The sequence below is a fragment of the Mustela nivalis genome (genome assembly GCF_964662115.1).
Source record: "Mustela nivalis genome assembly, chromosome: 8".
NCBI classification, from domain to species: Eukaryota; Metazoa; Chordata; class Mammalia; order Carnivora; family Mustelidae; genus Mustela; species Mustela nivalis.
In genome coordinates, this window is record NC_139027.1 from 118,825,589 (window position 1) to 118,839,542 (window position 13,954).

General features: G+C 49.5%; 1 protein-coding gene across 1 annotated transcript in view; it reads left to right on the forward strand.

The window, feature by feature from the left end:
- The window catches only part of XKR7 (XK related 7), a gene marked incomplete at its 5' end in the record, with an annotated part of 28,714 nt that overhangs the window by 911 nt on the left and 13,849 nt on the right, over positions 1–13,954 (forward strand). The gene's annotated exons all lie outside the window — the stretch shown is intronic.

The following is a 13,954-nucleotide window of genomic DNA, read 5'->3' on the forward strand; positions in this document are numbered from 1 at the left end:
CTCCCTCCAGCCCACTCCTCTGCCTGAGTGCCAAGCCTCAGCTTAGGAAAGAACTCAGAAGTCCTTCCTTGCTCGCAAAGGGTTCTCAGTTTGGAATTGCAGTCCACTCCCAGCCTCCCGGGAGAAACAGAATTTGAGGCAGCTAAATGAATATCCCGCCCAAACTTTTTGGACTTCTGGTTAAGGGTGTGCCAGACCCTGCTGAGAAGCAGTCTGGCTTCTTCTGTTTCCTAGGAGTCCCCCACTCTCTCCCCTACCCCAACAGGGCCAAAGGGATTTGGGATCTTCAATCTGAGATTAGATGGCCACTAGCTGTCCTTTAATCCCAGGGCAGTAAAACAAAACTGAGGCTTTGTACAAACAGCCCACTTCCAGTCTGTCTGCTGAGCTGAGCTAATTGTAGATGGGGGAGGCGGGGGCCGGTGGGGGGATTCTGAACCTGGAGTTCCCCTTGAATCAAAATTGCTCTGGTAACTTAGGCTCTACTGTGCACTGAGAGAATGAACTTGCCCACTATGTGATCTTAGATAAACCTCCTTCCAAGCCTTAGTTTCCTCACCTGTGAAACAAGGGAGAATCCTTCCTTGTCTCGTGTCACTGGTCTACCATCACCTTTTCTTACTTGTTGGGATGATCAGGTGAGAGGAGGTCTATGCGAACCTTGCAGACTATAATGTATTTTAGGAATGTAATAGATTATCATGATCACAGATGTGGGGAAAGCACAGAAAAAGTCAAAGTCACTATAGAGATGTAAAGTGTGATTACTGCTGTTGTTATATTTATTCTGCTACTTGTTAACACATTCTGCCTAACTCAGAAGATTCAGTACTGGGCTGAGGGTTGGAAACAGGACTCCCAGGGTTTGTCCCAGCTGCTCACTTGCTGTGTCACCCTTGCTGTGTTGCTGAGTTTCTCTGTGCCTTGGTTTCCCCATCCATGGCTTGCTAAGATGATGTGTATATTCCATTTGGCTTGCCCTGGGGGAATACGGAGGTGGAGCTCTATCCACACAAGGTGGTGTTATTATTATTAGCTTGACACATAAAAATATTCATGTCTACATCCAGGAACTAATCTGCATTTATCATTCTGTGCCCGAGTGGACAGATGGTGATAGATATTTTTAGATTCTGAAATGGTAACTTCCTATTCTTGGCAGCCAAACTTCATCCCCCTTTCCCTTTAGCCTAAAGTGGGCCAGCTGCCCCTCAACTCACTGGCTACCTCAAACCCCCTCCTCCCCTTGTTCAGAATCTACTTACAAGAAACAAATACTTCTTTCTTGAAGATAAACTGAGTTTCCTTTAAACAGGGCAAAAAATGACCATGGGGTTAGGGGTGAAGTCTCAAGAGAGTGGCTGAAGATAGCTGAGGGTCCCTCAAGCTCCAAGGCTTCTCAGATACAAGAGCTATTTCTACTCTCTCCCATTTGTAAAGTGAGGGGGTTGGGATGAGATGATTTTGCAGGGATGACAAACTAATGATCCTGGGGTTGAATATGGCTTATAGAAGTGTCTTGTTTGGCTTGTATAATATTTCAAAAATCCAGAGTTCTAGCTTCTCTTGGGGAAATAAAAAAGGAATCTAGGAGTATCAGGCCTGTAGCAACTTAGGGGATATTTGCTTCAGTTTGTCCAGTTTCATTCCCTTTGATCACCTCTGGACCATTTCACTTAGGCCTTAGGAGTATGAAAGCCTTAACTTATAGTTCTGTAACAATTATTTTATTAGGCACTCACTTTGTGTCAAGCCTGTTGGTTGATTATTTTACCCGTTTCATCTCCTGTGTCCCTCCTAATAGTCCTGGGATGTGGTTATATTGTCATTCCTACGTAACAGCTGAGGGAATGGAGGCTCAGAAAGGGGGCATCCTTGCCCAAGGTCACACAGCTAAGTAGTAGAAGAGCTGGGACTCAGGACTCTCGGTCTTCAAAGCCCAAGTTCCATTTATCCACTCTGCAGTTCTGCCACTAAAGTGTTCCCCAAGCTCAAAGAATTATGAGTCTGAGAGCCCAAGATTCCAGGAGATAGAAGTCAGAGCTTCTGCTGCACTGAGATAAGAATGTGAAAGGAGGGGGAGGGATTTGAACATTGTGGGCGAGGATGGGGAGAAAGTGTATTGTGGGGATCATGCTGGACTGGGAGCCAGGATCAGGAAGCCCATGGCTCCACCGAGGTTTATAACTAGCTTACTAGGTGACCTTGGGTAAGACTCTTCCCATCTCTGGGCCTCAATTTCCCTGTATGTAAAATGAGACTATCAGATCTGATGACCTTAGGAGCCTTCTCTTTCTGGAATTCTGACACTGGGACTGGTAATCAGAGCTAAAGCCTCTGGACTCCTGTCCCCAAAGCTCTGGATTCTAAAATGGCTGAGGGTCTGGCTAATGGAGGAAAACCCAGACGAGATAGAGAGAAGCCACTGGGGCTGGCATTCCTAGAAATTAAGCAATGTTGGCATATGTTTGCTTACCACGTGAAATGTTCCCACAATGAACATGTTCAGTGTTTGGCAGGCCTTGGTGCAGATGTTCTGAGTGGTAGAACCTGGAGTAATGAGGGAAGAGAGGTATGTCTGAGCCCTACAGGATCCAACCTGGGAGACTGGTCAGTCCACCTTCTGATCCCACACCCTCAATTCTGAATAAAATACTTTGAATTATAAAAATTGCTTGCAACTCCTGAAGCTTATACAATGCTGAATCAAGTCTGTGTACTTTGAGGAGGCAGGTAACACAGACCTGTGACGGCACATGGGTTCAACTGATTAGGCTGGATTCTGTCCCCAGACAACCCTGTGGAATGGGCATTATTATTATTTTAAACACAAAATGGGGCCCTGAGGAGGCAGAGGAAGGGAAGGAATTCATGGATCCTGTATACCCAACAGGCCCTTTATGAGGTGCTCCAGACCCTAGCTCTCATCTTACCCTGAAACCTCCCCTCTGGTGGCAATTGATATACCCCATAAGACAAGAAAATGAGGCTCAGAGAAGTCAAGTAACTTGTCCAAGCTGAGGAATTAGGGGGGAGGGGAGGTGCCAACCCAGCTTTCTCCAACTCCCAAGGCCAAGTCCTATCTCTGTCACTCCCACACTGGCTGCATGGGAGGATCCCTGAGCCATGGACTCACACAAAGGTGACTTCCTGAGAAAATCAACCACAGATCTTTCAGTGGGACATGAAGCTGGCAGTGAGCTGGACAGCAACCTGTGTTTTCATCCCTCCCTGGCTCCCCAGCCCTAACCCTCGGAGTTGTTAAGCCACTCAGGGTTGTTAAGCCAATTAAAGTCCTAACCCTGTCTTCTCTGACCCTGTGGGCAGCAGAGCAGTAAACCATGAATCCTGCTTTCCCTAATCTTGAACTCACTGGGCCCAAGCTTTGCCCAGATAAGCATAGTTTGCTAAACCAATTAGTGGGAGATGATCTGGCATAGGATTCCTCTGAGGCTGTCAGGATCTGCGGACCCAAAATGCGGAGGGAGGGATGGAGGGAGGCAGGCAGGCCGGACTTTAGAGGGAAGGCCTTACCTCTAAACACTCCCTCTATGCCCACCACTGCTCCCTCCCTCTGCCTGCTCACACACCTGCACTCAAGAGAAGTTCTGAAATGAATTAGTGACCAACTGGGTGTGAAAGTCAGCTTCTGGGCCTTTTCTCTGGAAAGCTATATTATTGGCTTAATGGTTAAGAGTCCAGATTCTGGATTCAAATGTCCTCAGCTCACTTCCTGTATGTGATGGTGACAAGCTATATAATCTCCCAGTGCTTGAGTTGCCCCTTTATCATCTAGGGCCCATCATAGTACCATCTTCTGGGTTGTTTCTAGTTTCATCTGATAATGCTGAGGATTTAGAGAAGGGCTGGTCCCATTGTTAAGTATTCAGGACCCTTGGAGGTGAGTAGTGACATCACTACTCCCTTTCATCGCTGCGGAAGATTTGCTCACTTTGCACATGACTAAGGAGGGGGCAGGAGGGCAAGAGGGCCTCAAAGAGCCTGTTTATTTAATCTGTAGTCATTCATTCCACACGTATATGGGGCACCTACTGTATACCAGGCACTGTGCTACATGCTGGGAATAGAGTGGCGAATAAGACAAAGTCTCGTGGCCATCAATAGTCTAATGGGGGAACCAATAAACAAGTAAAATCAAATATGATATATATTTTAAACATAATACAAAATCTAATGGGTCAACTGATAAGTGCTATGGAAGAAATGAAACAGCTCAGGGGGCTACAGTGTCCCAGGGAGGAGGCTGTGGCTCTTTGAGGGAAGGTGGTCCAGGCAGGCCGCTGCCAGGAGGTGGCATAGGGACAGAGGACTGAATGAGGTGAGGGTGAGCTGGGTGGAGGCCTAGGGAAGGATGCCCAAAGCAGAGGGAAAGAGAAGAGCGAGGAGAAGGCCCAAGGGGCTGAAACAGAGGGTCCGGGACAGTGGAGGGGATGATGGTGGAGAGGCTGGCTGGAGCTGGGTCGTGCAGGGCTCCATAGGCCATGGGAAGACGAGGCCTTTCACTCGAATGAAGTGGGAGCCCCAGAGAATTTGAGCAGGGAAGGAAGCGGGTCTTGACTTCTGTTTTACAATGTGCACCCTGATTGTCAGAAAACAGAGTGGTGGGAGGCCAGGATAAGTCTGGAGACCTGGGAGGAGGCTGCTCCATGATCCCGGTGAGGGAAGATGGGAGCTGGACCAGGGTAGTAACTGGGGCAGGGGTGGAGGGTGGGGGTTGGGTCTGTTTCAGGCACAGCGGACAAGGTGCCTGTCCCTCTTAGTATCTGTCCCTCTTTTGTCATTTTCCCCACTGGGGCCAGAATGTTAATGATTAAGAACTCACACTCTGCAATCTGCCACATACATCCTGTGTCTGCCACTTCCTGTGATGGGGGCAAATGGCATAACTTGTCTGTGCCTTGGTTTTCTCATCTGCAAAATGGACATTCTAATAATGGTACCTTTCCCATTAAATAATGTACATTAAATAATGTACACCTAGTGCTTAGCACAGCGCCTGGAACACAGGAAGTGTGCAAATCTCTTCAGTCTTTACTTTTTAAATTTTGTTTTGTTTTGTTTTTTACTATTTGTATTATTCTCTATTAAACTGGTCAGGGGTTGGATTTCACAGTGGTTTTCAGTCTCTTTCACGGCCTTCACACTATCATTTCAACCTGAAATCTGAGTCTCTCTTTTCTGATATTTGGGTTACCTCTCTAGGATTTTGTTTTGACTACCACAGCTGAAACATTTTACAAGCTCCCAACCCCCTGCCCCCGTGCCCCCACCTCCCAACTCAAGGATTATCCACAAGGTTCCTCCCTGTTCTGACTTTGCAGGGTTTTTCCAGGCTAGCCTTGCCACCCACCTCTTGGGATATTCCTCTCCAGGAGGTGCTCCCCCGCCCCCCATCCCCTTCTATCTGCCCATCCGGCTGCAACAGGCCATTAGAGCTGCTCCTAACAGACACAGCGGCGGCAGTTGGGCCCAGCGTCCCCTGTTTGATCTATAAAGACCACACAGGAGAAGCCCTGTGGGGAGGATGGAGGGCTGCCAGGAAATGGCTTTGAACCCAGGCAGCTGGGGCGAAGGTCCCTAGGGAGAGAAGGAGGATGGGTTGGGATCTACTCTGGCCTCTCCATTCACTACCCTGCCTTTGTTAGGGTCTTGAAATTCCTCCCCTGGGAAATCCTATCAGCCTCCAGTTCCCCCCACCCCACCCCACCCCATCCCGCCTCCACCTGCAGCCGGAAGGATATTTCAAATGCTCAGCTCGGACATTGCCATTACTCCAGAGCCAGAGGGCCAGTCCGGGGTCCCCTCTGCCCCTCGAGCAGGTCCGGATGCTTTAGCTTGGCGTCAGAGCCCTTTGCCTCTTGGCCTTTTGTCTCCTCACTGCTCTGAACCCCTAAAAAGCAAGCCACACAGTTTTTCCCTTCATGCCTCTGAGCAGCTGCCCGTGGTCCTTCTAGCAACACCCTGTCCCATTCTCCTCCCAGTGAAATTCTGCGCATCCTTCAAAGTCAAGCTCAGAAACCTTCCCTGAACAAACCCATCCTGCCCTCAACCCTTCAGACCCCACCTCCCACTCCCTCAATCCGGCAAGTTGTTGTTGTTTAAGCTTTTATTTATTTATTTATTTATTTATTTATTTATTTATTTATTTGAGAGAATGAGTCAGAGCAGAGAGAGAGCATAAACAGTGCGGAGGGGCAGAGGGAGAAGCCGACTCTCCACTGAGCGGGGATGCAGAGCTCAATGCAGGACCCCAGGATCATGACCTAAGCCGAAGGCAGACACTTAACCAACTGAGCCACCCAGGTGCCCCAAGTTGTTGCTTTCAATCTAAAGTGGAAATTGTTTATTTGCCGTGTCTGTTTATTAAGGAACTGTAGGCTCTTGTTGAAACCTCAGGTGGCCCAGAAAAGGTCCTAAGACTCCTCTCCCCTCAAAATCTTGGGGGGGGGGGTGCACAGAGGTGGGGTTATGGGAGATTTCCACTTACTAATTAGATGTTTCTTGTATTGCTTAAAGATTTCCTTCGGTTTTTAATTAATTAAGAAATACATGTATACACTCACCTGCTTTTAGAAAGCCAGATATTACTGAAAATTTTAGTTACCTTTCTAGAAACTTCAATGAGATCATTCCTCTTCACCACAATTCTTTCAAGTAGGGTGTGTGGTGACAAAGAACGAGGGCTGTGGAGCTCAAACTCTGGCTCTGCCACGTGTGAGCTGTATGACCTTGGGCAAGTCACTTAACCCCTCTCAGTTTCCTCATCTGTGAGGTGGGATGATAACATCCCATGGCTAGACGAGTAGCCATAATGAAAGCTTATTGATAAATGTAGGAGCCTGCTTTGCCCAGGACTCAGCATAAGTGTTCCATTAGTGTGAGCTAGACTTACTGGCCCATACTACAGTTGTGGAAATATGGTACAAAGTGCTAACAGCTTCCCAGTTTGTAAGTAGCAAAGCCTGGGCTTAAAGGGAGGCTGTCAGGCTCCCAAACCCACATGTGTGACCACCATGCGACCCTGCCCTCCGCTAGTTAAGAGTATTCTTATAACACAATCAACCATGTATTGCTTTGGAGAGGGGGAAAAAAAATCAGAAAGATATTTTTAAATTTTGATTTGATTATAAAGTACCCATTGTTAACATGCTGGGTTTTTCCTCTCAGACTTTGCCCTCTGGGCACAATTACTCATTCCTCTCCAGTCCCACAGTCCCCATCAGATTCTGTTGTGATCACCTGCCCACCTAGCTGGTTTTCCTACCAGATGACAAGCCTCTGGGAAGGTGAGGCTTTGTCCTTTCTTTTCCCTGGTCCCCATGGTGATTGGCCCAGAGCAGAGCCTCTGTTGCTGTCGGGGACCCTGCACTTGGCCAGCTTCAGCGAGGTCCCTAGTAATTATTAGAACATGAGTCTGTTGAAGCAGGCTTTGTGTCCATGGCTGATGTGGGGGTGCTAAGGCAGTGTGGGACCCCGGCGTAGTTATGGGCACTGCTGGGGTCTTCCAGGCCTCCATCTGCAGCCTTCCACAGTGGCAGTGGACAAATGCAGGCTAAGGGCAGCAAAGTTATATTTGTATAAGATGTGGTCGGAACAGTCCTGAGGCTAGGTTCCCAGGAGGATGCTGGTGTGGTGAATGGCTGGCTCAGGATGGATCCAGTAGGTGCTCAGTAAATGTTCTTGTAAACTGAATGGAATGTTTGAAATCAGAATCTTGAACAAGACACTTCCCTGGCTGGGATTCAGTGGCACCGTCTGCCAAGTCCAATCAGGGGCTCGAGAACACTGGGTGAGTTCCCTAGGGCTCAGATGTAGCTGAGAGCTTGGGGTGCTGGTGGGCTCATGGCTCCACGATTTCCTCGTTGTGTGACCCCGGGCAAGTTGCCTCAGCAGCCAGAGCGCTACTCTCATCTGTGAAATGGGGATGGTGAGAGTACCCGCCTCTTAAAGTTCTTGTAAACATGTCTTGGGATCACATAAATGCACGGGACTTTCATATATCTATGTTCAGGAAATATTTACTGTTATCAATTATTATTATTGGACCAAGTAGCAGCCCACCTCACTTACTTAGTCAAAATAGGGGGAGGAGGAGGGGCCTCAGGGGTCTGAACGTTCTCTAACCCTCATCCACAGACAGCCTTTCAAGGAAGGACACTTTTTTCCTGTGGCTCCAGAGATAGTGTGAAGACAGATGATAACCCAGTGTCCAAGAGAGGCAGAATCTGGATAGGACCAAGACATCCAGACAATCAGGCTGTCCAGGAACAGAGGGGGCTGTTCCCAAAGCCGTGAACTCCTCGGGGCCATCCGCGTGCAGACAGGAGCAGCTGACTTTGGCGGGGAAGTGACAGCAGGGCCTACTGCCCTCCATTTGGAGGGTAAACTAGATGATCTGCAAAGCCCCTTACAGTTTTAAGACTCTATGGATCGAACTTGGGGCCTTTACGAGGCTTAGCTGTCACACCACTGGTTGCAAATCATTGGCCTGTGGGCCTGCGGGCAAATCCAGCTCAAGGATGTGTTCGTGTGTCCCTACTGCTTAATGAAACCTTTCATTGTGTAAAAAATTTAAATATACAGAAGTAGAGAGAACAGGATAATGATGCCCCCCGTGCTACGGCCCTGCTTCAGCAATTAACTCCTGGCCAACCTTGCTTTATCTAGGCCAGTGGCATCCAATAGAACTTTCTGCCATGATGGAAATGCCCTATGCCTGCACTGTTCAATACAGCAGCCACTAGCCATGCATAACTATTGAGCATTTGAAGGGTGCCTAGTGGACTGAGAAGCTGAATTTTAAATTGTATTTAATTTTGATTAATTTAAACTTAAATAGCCGTATGTGGCTAGAGTAGGACACTTAGATGTTGGACCCTATAGGTCTGGATCCTACCCCAATTTTTCCCTTCCATGTTATTCTGAAACAAATCTCAGACATCATGCCACTGCATCCGTAAATATTTCAGTACATTTCTAAAAAGTTAGACTTTTGGGTGCCTGGGTGGCTCAGTCAGTTGGGCGTCTACCTTTGGCTCAGGTCATGATTCCAGAGTCCTAGGATGGAGCCCCGCTTTGGGTTCCCTGCTGGTCAGGAGTCTCCTTCTCCCTCTGCCCTTCCCCCTGCTCATGCCCTCCCCCCCACACCTCAAATATATAAATAAAATCTTTTTTAAAAAAATGAAAAGATAGACTTTTATAAAAAGTATAACTAAAATACATAATACCATTATCACACCTTAAAAAAAGATTAATAATTTCTTAAAAATTCATATGGTAGGGGTGCCTGGGTGGCTCAGTCAGTTAAGCATCCAACTCTTGATTTCAGCTCATGTCATGATCTCAGAATTGTGAGTTCAAGCCCCAAATCAGGCTCTTTGCTGGGCATGGAAGCAGCTTGGGATTCTCTCTTTCTGTCTCCCTCCCTCTCTGCCCCTTCCCCATCGCCTCTCCCTCTCTTAAAAAAATAATAAAAATAAATAAAAATTCATACGGTGTTTTTAAAAATCAGTTGCCAACATTTCCAAATTGGATTTTTTTTTTAGCACAAATATTCTCATATCCACCTATTCCTAAAAAATTAAAATTCCATCTACTGGGCTCACGTTCTCCCAGGGCAGGAATCAGCTAGAGCAGCTCTGCTTTCTAGACAAGACACCCAGCTCTCTTTTCCCAGAGTACCCCCATAATAACAGCTTGGCCTCTCTACCTTCTAGGGGCTCTCGGGCCAGGGACAGATAGAAGTGGTACTTTTTGCCTTCCTGGGTCTCCAACTACTTTCAGATGCCACCAAGAGACGGGATCCAGCCCTCTTCCCCCACTGGCTCATGCCTGGCCACACAGGGACAACTCTGCCCAGGGATATGAGAAAAAGAGAGAAGTAGGAGGGTTTGGAGCAACGAGCCCTGGGCGAGAGTATGGGGGACTGGACTTTAGTCTCTGCTCTGCATCCATTTCACAGGTAGGGAAAGTGAGACCCAGAGAGAGACAGAGATCTGGCTATATTCATACAGCGAAGGGCAAAAGAGGTGGGAACCTGGTCCCAAAGGCTTTGCTGGAGGGGGACTGCCTGCTTCCCTGCTGACTGAAAAGAAGAGCTGATGGCAGTGGGTAGGAGAGGAGAGGGTCTCAGCTTTTCAGCCAGAGCCTAAAATTAGTGGCAGGGAAATGTTTGGCCTTAGCCCAGCAAAAAAAGAGGTGCCGTGACTTCGTAGAGGGCTGCTAAGGAGGAGGGAAACAGCCCGGCTCTCAGCGCTGCACGAAATAGGAGCCAAACGTGTAAAATCACATTCTTTTCTGACATTTATGACTCATTTGGCTGCCAACCCCAGGAAGGTCCCATTTTGCATCCTTACAGGAGCGCTCAGCATTGAGGGATCGACAGATGGGAAGGGAGCCTCCAGGCCATTCCCTACAAGAGCTTTCTGGGCCCCATTGCAAGGAAGGGGAGGGGGTCCAGTTTGTCCCAGAGGACTCACAGATTGCATCTGGGTCCTCAGGGCCTGACTCAGCTTGATTTGCACCTGGTGGTGAAATGCGGGAGACACCATTCCTGATTTGAGATGCAGCTCTGATGCTTCTGGCTGTTGACCTTGGGCGAGTCACGTCTCCAAGTGCCTGCTGCTTGCTTCTGGAGTCCATGTCCTTCTGTGGGGGGCCATACTCAACTCTCAGCTGTAAATCGTCTCCCACCTTCCTCCCTTGCCTCTCCCCCGCTCTGCTGCCCACAGAATGCTCCCTCTAAAAGACAGAGGTACGAGCTAGCTGTACCATTGTTCCCTTGTTTAAAACCTCTCCGTGGCTCCCCATTACTCTTATGATAAAGGCCAAATGCTTCACCATGTTCCCCTTCCCCCCTCACTTTCTCACCCCCTTCTCCAAGCTACAGCTTCCGACCATGTACTGCTTCCTGGCCACTCAGGACCTTTGCCCATGTTGTTCCTCCACCAGAAATTCCCTTTCCTCCCTCCTTCAGCCCGTTAACTCCTGTGCCTGCTTCTGATCACAGCTCAGTACCCACCTGCTGCCTAAGCTTTCCCTGACGGCCACACCCCCTGCAAGCAGGACCAGGCCCTGTCTTCCTCAGTGCTGGAGCCCAGAGTCCTGTTTGGAGAATGTCTGGAAGCCAGGGAGTGTTTGTCCCCATTCACACGCTGATTTAAACAATGTCCAGCTCTCCTACTTGGGTCACACCAGGTGGGCTGGGTCTGTCTTGCTCACTGTCATGTCCACCAGCATTTTAGCACAGGTCTTGGCATACGGTAGGTTTTTAAAAGTGCTGGGTGAGTCGATGTCAAATAACCCTCCTCTTTTTGGTCCAGAAAATGGGGATCATGCCCACAAATCCTCCCAGGGCTTCAGGGAGGATTTTAGCCAAGTACATTCAGAAGGCCTTCCAAAGAGTGGCAGTTGTTTTCAGGGGAAGGGCAAAGACCCCCAAAAAAGACCCTGCCCTAGGACTCCCCGCAAAGGGACTTCTCTGACCCTTTGCCTCCTGGGGACAGATTCAATGAGCCTCTGGGGAAGCCAGCCTGGGAGCAGATCTCAGGTCTACCAGGAACTAAACCGGAAACTAAAAGGCCTCCTCTTCCTGCTGGGTTCTCTGAGTCTCCCAGCCTCTTGAACCTCCCGCCGGTTGAGCACCCACCACTGGGCTGGAAATTTTATGCATACCACTATTTTCTGATTTCATACCTACCCCATAAAGTGGGCACTGAGCTGAGGGGCTCAGGGTGGGAAGCAGCTTGCTCAAGACTACGCAGATAGTAAATGATGCTCCGGAATCTGAACACAGGTCTCCCCTGGGCTTGGGTCCTTTCCCTCTGCCCTTGACCGCCTTTCCTTGGGGAGCTTCCAAAGCAGAGTTTATAAAGTACATTCACACATTCACTCATTCAAGAAACAAATAAATATTGAACATTAACTGGATGCCAGGCCCTGGGGGTATAGCAGAAAACAGGACAACCAGGGTCCCTGCACCATCGGAGAGACAGATGACAAATACAGAAGCGAGAAATTAGGCCATTTTGGGGGGTCATATGTGTTAATTAAGAAAAGAAAACAGGATGACAGGACGGAAAGCGGCCAGAGGGGCAGGTAGAAGTGCTTCGTGGGGGGGGGGGGGAGTGGATCTAGGAAGGCCTCCCTGAGGAGGTGACACGGAGGTGAGATGAAAAGAATGAGAATTCAAGTCCCTTCTAGGCAGAGGCCCAGAGGCCAGAATGGGCCTGGGGCATTCAGGAAAGAGCTGGGGACTCAGAGGGGAAAGATGGAGGGAGTTGAGGTCCTAGAGGTGGACAAACCTGGATCTCAAGGTCACGGTGTACCGTAAAGCATGGCGGGGCCTGATCTAGGATTTTACAGGATCCCTCAGGCAGCTGTGTTAAGACTAAGCTCCAGGAGGGCAAGGAAGGAAGGAGACCAGCGAGGAGGGAGGCCGCCCTGGCTCAGAGTTCAGTGGCCGGCCCCAGAGTGATGCCCCCTGGTGGAGGGAAGCACTTGGGTTCAAGACATTTGCCATCACCAGAACTGGACAGGTGGGGTGAGGGGTCTTATGGAAATCCCTTTCCCTAGGCAAGAATCCTGTTACTAGGGCTCATTTTGCAGAGGGGGACTGAGGCCCCCAGAGGACCTGGACTTTCGCAGAAAGTCCAGTGAAGGATTGAGCCTGGGTCCCCTGACTCCAGAGACTATGGTCACCTCTCCTCCTGTTTTCTCTGAACCCGTGCCATTCCAGGCAAAGCTTTCAGGTCCATCCCTGCCCAGCATCAATCTTCCCTGGCAGCCATGCCGCCCACATTCCGGGGAACCGAGCCACCTTCTCCGAGGCAGGGGCCCATGGAGAACCAAGTCTGAGTCCTAGGTCTGACGCTAATTTGCTGTGGGGGTTTATACAACTTCCACTCTCTTTCTGGCTCTGTTTCTTCATCTGTAAAGTGAGGATGGTAATAGTGCCCCACCTCAAAGATTGGCTGGGAGGAACGGACAATCTGTATGACAAGGCTTAACGTACAGCTGGTGCTCAGTAAATGTGAGCTATTTTCATTATTATTCACACCTGCACACTCTCCCCCTACAGACCCGCAGAACAGTAAGGGGCTCAGCTCGCGTGGGGTCTCTGCTCCTTCCTACCAGCCCTGCCGGCTCTGTGCCACCTGCTCACCTTCCAGAGTCTGCAGGCCTGGCCCGGGTGGGAGACAGGAGAGCTCGCCGTGCAGGGAGGTGGTTCCTGGATGGAGCCCTAGTGGGGGAGCCGCTGGAAGCTGCTGTGTTTTTGGCCCAGAGCCATGAGGGGGAGTGGAAAGGGGCGAGAACACACACTCAGAGATGCCGAGACCGACAGATGGAGGAGCTGAGGATGTGAGAGACGCAGACAGACAGAAAGAGACCCAGAGTTGGGAGAGGAGGAGCAGGCAGGGGCGGATGGCAGGAGAGCTGGCAGTCATGCCAAGCCACGAGATGAGCAACAGACCACCAGACAGACCAAGCAGCCGAGAGACTGAAAGATAGACGCACCAATAGGCATGCCCAGAATTCTAGAGACAGACAGACAGACGAAAAACCAGGCCCAGTATCCAAAGGGATAGATAAGCTATCCTGACATCCAATGGACAGACAGACTGATGTTCCCAGCCTCGAAGAGCAGACAGACAGGCTGACCCAGGACCCTAGGGTCAGTCTGACTAGTATTTGAGTAACAACATGACCTCTAGCACAGGGGACAGACAGGTGGACTGACTCAGGGTCTCAGGGCAAGACTGACAGATTGACAGATAAACAGAAAAATAAACAGGCTAACCCCTCATTGAAGGGCTGATTGGAGTGGCAGACAGAGAGAGTGGCCCAGACCCAGGATGTGAGGCCAGACAAAAGGACAGGTCCAAGCTGGCCGTCTGCATGGAGATGGAGGCCCAGACCAGAAATCCTGCCTGAT